Raw genomic sequence first — 11863 nt, forward strand, 5'->3', positions numbered from 1 at the left:
TATTGCTTATGGAAGTTCGTCGGTAAAAACACCTTCATGATTAGTCTGATAATGAATATCCTGTTCTAAATACCGTGAACAACTCCTGACGAGAACCATTTGGGGAGAGATGAGGGGTTTGTTTAGATAGTTTGAATCGATTAAGATTCTCTACCTCTGTTATAGAGTAGTGTTGTTTGTATACTGCGGAATCAATTTACTGCCACCTATAGTATGGAAGAATATCATCTGACTACAGGGGAGAACTGCTCAGAGTATTAAGTGCTGCATAATGCGTGCCGGTCGGCACGTCAGGTATAAACCAAGCTAGACTTTTCCTGCAAGCTTATTTTTGCCATAGTGAACGAGCAGGTTAAAGACCCCAACCAGACACACGAGGAGAGTTCAGTCGATGTCACTTTATTTGACAAGCGCACAGCAAGCATGGGAACAAAAAGAGACCAAAAGGGCAAATTACAAAAGAAGTGGGCAAACAGGGGGCCCACATTGACTTTTGACATTTGACAGCCAGGCTGCAACAAGATACAATACATATTAAAATAAATAAAAAAATAAAAACTGCATTTGTTAACAGTACATACCAAACAAACATAGCTTAAGTATTAATGTAATAACATAGACTTTTGATTGAGAACAGTGATGTTGATCACCCATTTTAACCAGTGCATTCAAGTCTTGAGGTCATCCTCTTGTGGCAATTCTCGGAACAAACTTGCAAGAAGAGCGGACAGGAACCTGACCTTGTCAGATCTCCTTTCGGTCTGGTTACAGATCCTTTCTGCTCCCTATTTATTCATTTGGGGTGGCACTTGATACAAAAGCCATTGCTCTCCTAGGGTTTTGGAGAGGTCTTGGCAACAATTCAAACAATCAGTTTGTGATAGTGGAGGGTGTAGGTGTGCTTGCATGCTGTGATCTTCTTTGTCAGGAACACAAAGACCAACCCCCATGATTTGTAGGGGTCCCATTTGTTGTCAGTTGGAATTTTATCAGGCATTCCTAATGGGAGACAGTCCCATTCGTTCCAATTCAAATTTACCTGTCAGACAACAAATGACTGCTTGGTACGATGGGACCCCCCCCCAACTTTGCTCATGCACTTGCAAAATTTGCCAAATTTTAAACACAGAACTGGAGAATTCGCTAAGGGAACTGGGGATGCTACGCCGCCCTGCTAATTCACTGGACTCGCCTGCTACCCCTCCCCTGGAAAGGAGGCGCCGGAAGCGGTGCGCCAGGACGAGGAAGCAGGGCAAGCGCGGAGGTATCCGAGCTAGGCTAGAGGCTAACCCAACTCGTCCGGCCATACCATCTATCCTTTTGGTGAGCATTCGTTCATTGGACAACAAAATGGACGATATCCGACTTCTGAGATCAGCAAACCGAAGAGTGACTGTTGTGTGTTAGTTTTCACTGAAACATGGATAAATAGTAACATTTCAGACACCGCTATACAACTAGAGCAGCTAACATGCTACAGATCCAACAGGACTCTCTCAGAGAGGTTGAAGTCGCACGGTGGCGGCGTGTGTGTTTACATCCGCGAAGCGTGGTGCCGGGATGCCACTGTAGTATACAAACACTGCTCACCTCTGGAGGAATTCATGATCGTGAAGTGTCGCCCCTTCTACTCGCCAAGGGAGATAAGTTCAATCCTGCTGGTCGCTACCTATATCCCCCCAACTAACAACAGCAACAGAAGTGCAGCACTGAAAGAACTGTACCAGGCTATCTTTACAGTATCAGCAGACCCAAACGGCTTCATCATCTTTGTTGGGGATTTCAACCATGCTGATCTCAAAACTGTTCTCCCCATGTTTCATCAACAAATCCACTTTGCAACAAGAGGACATAACATTTTGGACTGTGTTTCACTCATCACGAAGGAGCGTACAAAGCCACCCCACTCCCCCACATTGGCACCTCTGACCACCTCACTATTATGCTAATGCCTGCATACAGACCAAGAGTGAAGTCATCAAACCTGCACTGAAAGAAGTAAGGGTGTGGCCACAGGAGGCGACCTCAGCCCTACAGGACTGCTTTGAGTCAACAGACTGGGACATTTTTAAGGAAGTAGCCACCTACAACGGCATCACAGATATTGAGGAGTACACAGACACAGTGACCTCCTACATCACCAAATGCATGGACGACGTGACCCACGTCAAGAGGATCACCACACGGGCCAACCAGAAGCCATGGCTAACAGGAGACGTCCACAGGCTGTTGAGAGCCAGAGACAAGGCCTTCAAAGCTAGGGATAAATCAGCCCTGAGAACAGCGAGAGCCAACCTGTCCCGTGGCATCAGGAAAACCAAACAAGAATACACAAACAAGATAACTTCTCACTTCAAGGACAGCAAGAATGCACACAGCCAATGGCAGGGCATTCAGGCTATCACAGACTACAAACCTGCACCACAAAGCTGTGAGAGCGACATCACTCTGCTCAACAACCTAAACAGTTTCTTTGCACGCTTTGAGGAAGAGAACATCACCCGCCCACAGAAAACACCACCACCTTCGCACGACCAGCCTCTGTGCCTGTCTGCTGCCAGCGTGAGGAGGACACTCTCCGCCACCAACACCCAGAAAGCAGCAGGTCCAGACAACATCCCTGGCAGGGTGCTGAAAGACTGTGCAGAGGAGCTGAAAGATGTTTTTACAGACATTTTTAACACCTCCCTGAGGCACGCCATTGTGCCATCAGGCTTCAAAGCTGCCACCATCATACCTGTGCCAAAGAAATCCTTCCCATCCTGCTTCAACGACTATCGTCCGGTGGCGCTGACACCCATCATCATGAAATGCTTTGAATGACTAGTCCTGTCACACATAAAATCCATACTGCCCCCCAGCCTGGACCCGTATCAGTTTGCCTACAGGGCAAAGCGATCCACAGACGACGCAATCTGCTCTGCCCTCCACCCGTTACTCACCAACCTGGACAAGAAAGACTCATATGTGAGAATGTTGTTCATAGACTTCAGCTCAACGTTCAACACCATAATACCACAACAACTCACCTGCAAACTGGACAAACTGGGCCTCAGCTCCTCACTCTGCAACTGGCTGCTGGATTTCCTCAGCCAGGTGGTGCGTGTTGGCAACAACATCTCAGGCAGATCACCCTGAGCACGGGGGCCCCACAAGGCTGTGTGCTCAGCCCCCTCCTCTTCACCCTATTGACACACGACTGCACAGCAACCCACAGCTCCAACCACCTCGTGAAGTTTGCTGACGACACAACACTGGTGCGCCTCATCTCCAACGGCCATGAGACCCACTACAGGAAAGAAGTGGAGCTTCTGACCAGATGGTCCAAAGACAACAACCTCCTGCTAAACATCAGCAAGACCAAAGAGATGGTCGTCAGCTTCCAGGGAGGCCACACCCAACACCCCCCACTGACCATCAATGGTGCTGCAGTGGAGAGTTCCTGGGGGTGCACATCAGCGATGAACTCTCCTGGACCACCAACACTGCATCTCTGGCCAAGAAAGCACAGCGGTGTCTCTACTTCCTGCGCAAACTGAAGCGGGCAAGTGCCACGCCACCCATCATGACCACATTCTACAGAGGAACCATCGAAAGCATTCTCCCCAGCTGCATCACCGTGTGGGGCGGGAGCTGCACTGACTATAACAGGAAGGCCAGCCAGAAGAAACACCTAGCTGGCAGGCGAAGTTTAGGTCATCGGACCCCCCCCACACACACACACACCTAAACTCAAACTTTGCTCATGTACTTGCAAAATGTGCTGACTTGCTGCTGCCATATTTATTTATAATTATACTTCTATTGCACTAGCGATTACACTTAGAATTATAACAACTACCTTGCAATTTGTCTCGTACTGTTGGATTGTCTTGTCGTATGCTGCTACTTATGTCTTGTCTTGCGGTACCCTTGCCATACCTGTTTTTTTGTATTTAGTTTTTAGTTTCAGTTATTAGTTCAGCAAAACTAGGCAAAGTAGCCCTAACATACTGCACATTACTATAGATAAGAATTTAGTTTTTAGGATTGTCTCGTCTTGCGCACCTGCACTTTGTTATTGTACATGTAAAACGCAAAGGATAGTGAGAAACGCAATTCCTTTGTATGTTAAGCACATGTGAAGAAATTGACAATAAACTTGACTTTGACTTTAAAGTACCGGAACAATCTGGAAAGAGTTTGCGGGATTTGCACTTTCCTCACTTCTCAGATAAATAATTGTTTTTCTAGTTTGATACTTCCAATTTCATATTATTCTGCATATTCATGAGAGGACTGCATGTATATTTCTTATTCTAAATCAGTGGTGTCAAACACATTTTTATTTTGGGCCGCATTAATGGTGATAGTTTCTTTCAGAGGGCCGGAATGACTTTGAATTCAAATACATTTTAAGTGTGTTGATCACACATTTACCAAGATTTGATATCAGAAGCCGGCAAAAACTGTTCAAAAGAGATTTGGAGAATAAGATAATGTTTGTTTTTCTTCCCCCAAATTTTTAAAAGTTAAAGACAACTTGCAATTTTGGTATTTTAGTCAGAAACCTGAAGTCAAATCAGCAAATCAGCCCCGGGCCTTCACTTTGACACCTGTTTTCTAAATGATATCCTTTTCCCACAAATCCTCATTTTGCATTGCAAAAAATCCCATCGATTTACATTGGGCGAAATGACATTTTACTAAAGACATTTAACCTAAAAACAGTTTATTAAATTTGACATAAGATCATTCATTATATTTAATACTTTATAATAATCTGTCATAATTCCCAATTTTTTAGGTCTAGTGAAACCCCTCATATACACTAGGCCAGTTCATTTTTTCAAGTCGGTTGCCTGCAGGGATTTTTAACGTCCAGCAAGTGTCAGTATTTGATGACACAACATCAACACAATGTGCCCGTGTGCCGACAAACTCCATAACGCCTCATTGCCTTGAGGCAAGACAACGAGAGAGCGGATTCTGCAGGAGAACGACTGAAACAGTGACAACATACATTGTAAGTGAGCAAAAATTCCAAAAAGGCAACTAACCAAATTGACTCGAGAGAGATTATCTGCACCAAGACTCCGGTGAAAGAGTACGCAAGTCATCACGTTGAACTTCACATTTATTTAGGCTCATGTATGGTGTATCATTTAGTATCTGTTGAATAACAAATCAACAACAATCAAAGTCAGTAAACTAACATATAAACACTTAATCTATGAATTTACTGTATTTTTAGCCGACATTAGCGGGTTAGCAACAACCAACAACTACTAACTATAAAGTACAACCTCTACACAAACGAACACATAAACAGAATAAACTCTCATCACTTACTAAACATAGGCAGTCGCGTGCGCTAGCAACATAAATGATAATAAACTATAAATATGAGTTTACATTGTCATTCACTACGTCACCGTAACGAGCCGAATGACGCACAGAGAATATAAAACAGGAAACGAAAATGCAACGCGACCCGACAAATTAAAAGCATGTATTTCAAAATAAGATAAAAAAACGTCACGAACTCTAACGCTTGAAGAATTCTTATTCTGTCCTCGTTTGACGTCGCTGTCAAACTAGACAGATAGCTAACAAGAGTTGAGTTGGTCCAATGAAAGCTTGAAGTTTAAGTCCTTTACGTGTTTTCCTGGCTTGTACAGCTAATTACAACCAATACTCATTTTCGTTTCTTTCTCTCTTTCTCTTTCTGTAAAACTGCAATAAACATGGAAATGAAATATAATTACTTTCTAACTACAATATTCACATTGATCAAACATTCGTTACACACCATAACATACTTACAACACTCGTTCGACTAGCAACATCTGAGAAGTTAGCTTTTGCACACACACATACACTACTAACAAGCTAATACATTTGGCAACTGTTCTAACTATCTAGAGGAAGCAAATCTAAACAGAACTTGAACATATACACGCTATCATCGTTTGGATACATAAACAACACAAGGATGACAACATGTACTCACAGACATATAATTTCTCAACTTTGCCACGAACGAGGTGTTTAACTATAGAACGGCGATCTTCAACTGACGTACGGCAGAGCCTCTTGGGCATATAATGTAAATGAACACAGGGTGGCACTAAAGGACAAAACAATAACCCCATCAACCCATAATGTGAAACAGAACAATCAAACTGTGTAAATGAAACACGTATAGTTCCAGCACAATTCTTAACTTAGTTATTACCTGATATTACTTCGTTATTTGGTTAATACAGTACGGTATAATGTACTTTTGTGCTTTTTTCAATTTTTCTACATTTTTGCACATTTTTTAAATGATTTTTTATTTTGAAATATTTTTTTTCCTGGAAAAAACCGTGAAGTACTGAGACCGCGATATCTGAGACCGCGAGGTAGGAGGGATCACTGTATATTAACTATATTAACATTTTCCACAAGTTAATAAATCTGAAAATAAAATAACAATGAATAAATCAACCAGACCTTTTTTACTGCTCAGTTTGCGACACACTGATCTAATCTGATGTGCCCAAGCCAGATACCTGGCATCTTTTCTTGGATGCTAGTTCATGAATGTCGGGGCTCAGGCTTTGAGCTGAGGCAACCTTCATTATCGAACGAAGGTCTTCATCAGTCAGATGTATCTGTGAGACGTTTTCGTCATCTTCATTGAGGAGAAAAGTTGCTCACATAGATAAGTGCTGCCGAACATGGAGCGCAATTGAGCAGCTTGGCTGCGGAGCTGAGGCATTGTGTCAGGCATGAATTGTGGAAACTGCACGGCGCCAACAGCATCGTACTTTGACTTCAGCGTGTCATCACACTGGAGTTCTATTATTTCCATTTGGAGGTTAGTTGGTGCTTTTTCCACATCAACTGTGAAGGGATTATTAAGCAGTTCAAATCTACATTTCTGACCATCAAAGTCGCCAAATCGCTGACTAAACTCAGTGCCGAGTACACCGAGCTGCCAGAGGCGGCGCCAAAAAAAAAAAAAATCAAGCACAAACGTATGAACACACCGAACGCAAAAATTTGCGCCGCTACGCTCATTCGCGGGGCTTTCTGTCACTGTACTTTTTGTCCACTTTTTTGTCGCGTGAGGAGAGGGGAGAGGGGTGGAGCGAGCTTGCTGTGCACTTTACGGTAGATCCGTAAAGAAGAGCATTGCTGAGAACTTTCACTTTTCTGGGATGTGACAGAGCCAATATTTTCACCGGACAACACCTTTATTCTTCTTTTTTTTTTACGCTGCGTGTCCCTCGCTTTGCGGCAATACTTGCCTGACAAAAAATAAAAGTTTCAATGTCACAATCAAGTGTCCGAGACCGTGCTAAATATCGTGCTGACAATGCTGCGCTATCGTTAGCTTAGCGCAGTAACTACGATTCAACAGCTGTTAAGTGAAGCAAACACTGCACATACCAGTTGTCCCAAGTTCTCGCTTCTGCCTATCTACAAGCCAGGTGAGTGCTCTTGCTTGGCTCTGTTTTGTACTGAAAGCTCAGCTGGCTGTGTTGGATCGCTCCGGGTGACCACCATGATTCATTCCTTCTCTCTACGTGAGCCGTTGAATGTTCCCGAAGTTGATTGGCTGTCGCGACGCGTAACGCGAAAAAAGTAAAAAAAAATTAACTTCAAGTGAAAGGCAAAATTTCGCTTCTCATGACCGCGCGCGGCCATTCGTGTCGCTCCATTTGCGTCGCCCGACGCACATTCGCACCCAGTCGCGCGAACTCCATTGACTACAATACAAAACTCTCCGCTTTTTCGCCTCGTTTGCGTTTGGTGTGCATGTACATTAAACTCAATCATCTCCAAAACATTATTTCGGGTGCAGCCCACGCGGCCCCGTACCAGTTGATCCACGGACCGGTACTGGTCCGCGGACCGGGGGTTGGGGACCGCCAATCTGAAGGGCTTCAGCACACAGTGATTCCTGATGTATGATGCAGTGCTAAACAGATACCTCACCTGCACAATTCTCTTCCCGCATCTTTTCACGAATCCTGCCCACCAGTCCATTCTTTTTTCCTCTCATCAGTGGCGCACCATCAGTGGTTAATCCCACGAGTTTATCCCACGGCAGGTTTATTTCAGTTACACATTTTTATACCACCTCAAAGATTTCCTTCCCCGTGGTTGTGCCATGCATTGATTTAAACCCCAAAAGTTCCTCCGTAACGCACATATCTGAGTCGACCCCGCGGATGAAGACTAACAGCTGGGCAGTATCTGACGCGTCAGTGCTCTCGTCCACAGCAAGGGAAAAAGCAACAAGATCTTTTCCCTTTTCCATCCATGTAGATTGGTGGCAAGATCGCATGTGCGCTCAGCTATTGTGTTCCTGCTCAGGCTTACATTTGAAAAGGCCTGCTTTTTTCTCTGGGCACACTTGGTCACAAACTTTCAGCATGCACTTTTTAACAAACTCTCCCTCATTAAATGGTCCGGTTGATTTGGAGATTTCTTATGCTACGATATAACTTGCTTTTACAGCAGCCTCACTTTGTGCTGTGGCTTTTTTGTACATATTCTGTTGTGAATCCAAACCTTTTTTCATCTTCTCTACTTTTTGGCTTCTTTGAGTCGTGTCCAGGTCTTTGTACTTGTCCTGGTGTTTTGTTTTATAGTGTCGCCTCATATTATACTCCTTAATTATCGACATGCTGGCTCCACACACGAGACAAACAGATTTGTCATTTACATATGTGAACAGGTATTCTGTCTCCCACCTGTCCAAAAAAGTTCTGTTTTCTCCCTTCCTTATTGCCATTTTTGGTAGGGGTAACACAGTGGCACTGTTGTAGTATGAGGGCGCAGCACGTCTGGGAGAGAGGCACGGTGAGACGGGGTGAGCCGGCCGGCTTTCAGTCGAAACGTTGCGCAGAACATGGATCGCTACTGACACAAAGGAGAGGGCATGGCTGGTGCGCCAAAACAGCAGAGCATTATGGGATTTGTAGTATTAGCGGTGAATGCGGTGTTAAAGCAGCTCCACCGCTTTATAATACCGGCAGGCCAGCTCTAAATGGAATTACACGGTGGGCCAAATGTGGCCCGCGGGCCACAGTTTGACACCCATGCTCTAGCTCGTCTCTTTAGAGTCATTTACAGTCACAAGTATTAATATGGTTGATATAGAAATACACATCTGTGCGTCAAGATATGTGGCTGATAAGTTTCCTAAGATGGTGTCGAAAAAAAGTTAAGTTACTGTTTATAGAATGCACCCATACTTCTGACCTTCATATTTGGGGAAATTACGGTGCTTTGTTTGCGCGCTAAAGAGAGAGTTTTGCTCTTCCCTCTTGCTCATAAAGTAAAGTAATCTAGAGAGTGAAAAAAATTATGAACCATTTAGAAGTCCATGGATACAAAAAAGAACACATTTAGATAAAAAGAGAAAAGTAGTTGTCCAAATCGGCGCTGGCTTCAGCATGCCGAATGTGACTCAGTAACAGTAACACCGAACAAGAAGAGGGGTGGAGCTATTTATTCATTTATTTCCTCTGTTTACGCACTGCGGAATTGAAAAAGAATGATCAACAGTGAGTTTTTAACAAATATGAACATAACTGCCTGGAGAGTAGAAGAGCTGAGCAATTTGGGCATTCGGAAAGTTTGCTTCGGCGTGTTTTCATGTAGATGGGCTCTGAGCAAAGGTCAAATTTGAAAGCTGTGTTTAAAGGTTGTGCTCATCCTTGCTGATGAACTAATGATTTGAGTCAGGTGTGTTGGGAAGAAACCTGGAAAACATACAGGAATTGTGGCCCTCGAGGACATGTTTGACACCTTTGCTTTAGGTCATGTGTCAAACTCCAGTCCTGGAGTGCAGGTATCCCGGATGTTTTCCGGTTTTCTCTCCCCAACATATCTTATCCAAATGATTAGTTAATCAGCAAGCTCTGCAGGAGCTTGACAAAGATCCTTATCATTTGAATAAGGTAATGTTTTGAGATAGTCGCATGGAAAACATGCAGGATACCGGCTCTCCAGGATCGGAGTTTGACACCTATGACCTAAAACTAAGGTGTAAAACTCAAGTCCTCAAGGGCCGCAAGCCTGCTTATTTTACGGTTTTCCATCTCCACCACACCTGATTTAAATGAGATTATTGACAAGCGCTGCAGAGGCTTGAAAATGATCCTAATTATTTTAATCAGGTGTGTTTGAAAAAGACGCATGGAAAATATGCAGGATACCAGTCCTCCCAGACTGGAGTTTGACACTTGTGCACTACAGTAAGTACTAATAAGACAAATTAGTGATCATTTTCATGTAATACTGTACAAGTCACGTTTGGCGCGACTGGGCATGGCGAGTGGAGGAGTGTGTGGAATGGGGACCCAAAAAGCCAGGAAGGCTGGGAGGTTGTGGCTAAAAAAAAATGAAGGTTTAATAACAAACTAAGAAAAGGAATAACTGAAGCAAATCCATACAAAGTACAACCAAATGGAAATGAACTTACGGAAATCCGAATGGGGTAGGCAGAAACTCTAGCAGAATGACATATGAATAACGAAGCAATCAATGACTTGACAAGAACTCACTGCAAACTGGGGACTTAAATAAACTTCACACCTGACGAGGGAACACGTAGCAGCTGGGGGGAAATGAAAGGCAGGGGGGCAGGCAAACAGGCAGATGGACAAGATAAGGCTAACAAGACACAGAGAGGAATGCAGCCGCAAGGGAAACCAACATGCACCTAAGAAAATGAACTAAACCCCACACAACCCTAAAAACAACAAAACCCAACCAAACATGTCAGTACAGTTGTGTTCAAAATTATATCAGTCTGTTTAAAAAAATTGAGTAAAGCCCGAAAGACTTAATAGTTTTTTTTTTTTTATTTCCATGCATTGGGAACACTGCACATTATATTCTAAATCAAAACACGCAGAAAAAAGCAGAAATTCTCCAATTACAGAAAAAGAAGAAAAATGAACATTGTGCTGTTCAAAAAAATAGCAGTGTCTGCACTTTACTGTACAAACTCAAATATTTACTGTATAAATTGAAAAATATCCAGGATTCGGCATTCCTATGAATCACTAAACTAATATTTAGTCGTATAGCCACTGTTTCAGAGAACCACTTCACATCTGTGTTGCATGGAGTCGACCAATTTCTGGCATCTGTGAAACAGATATTCCAACTCAGGATGATTTGACAACGTTCCATAATTCCTCCGCATTTCTTGGTTTTGACTCAGAAACAGCACTTTTAATGTCACCCCACAAGTTTTCTATTGGATTAAGTACTGGGGATTGGGCTGGTTATAGCATAATTTTAATTTTGTTGGTCTGTAACCAAGAAGCTGCTCACTTACTGGTGTGTTTGGGGTCACTGTCTTGTTGAAACACTCTTCAGCATCAGGAAACATGACCTTCAAGTATTTTAATGTATCCAAACTGATCCATGATCCCTGGTATGCGATAAATAGGTCCAACACCATAGTAAGAGAAACATCCCCATATCATGATGCTTCTAGTTGTAGGTGGCTTAAATTCAGTGTTTGGGGGTTGTCTGACAAACTGTCTATGGCCCTTAGACCCAAAGAGAACAATCTTACTCTCATCCATATGCAAAATTTGTCTCCATTTCTCTTTTGGCCAGCCAATGTGTTCCTTAGCAAATTGTACATGTCTTTTTTTTAACAGTGGGATTTGGCAGGGGCTTCTTGCCGATAGATTAGCTTCACACAGGCGTCTACTAATTATCACAGTACTAACAGGTAACTCCAGACTCTCTTTGATCATCCTGGAGCTGTTCATTGGATGAGTTTTCACCATTCTGGCTATCCTTTGATCCACTCAAATGGCAATTTTCCGTTTTCTTCCTTGTCTCTCTGGGTTTGCGTTCC

The sequence above is a fragment of the Hippichthys cyanospilos genome, chromosome 13 (genome assembly GCF_059441005.1).
Source record: "Hippichthys cyanospilos isolate Australia breed blue-spotted pipefish chromosome 13, RoL_Hcya_1.0, whole genome shotgun sequence".
In the NCBI taxonomy this organism is placed as follows: Eukaryota; Metazoa; Chordata; class Actinopteri; order Syngnathiformes; family Syngnathidae; genus Hippichthys; species Hippichthys cyanospilos.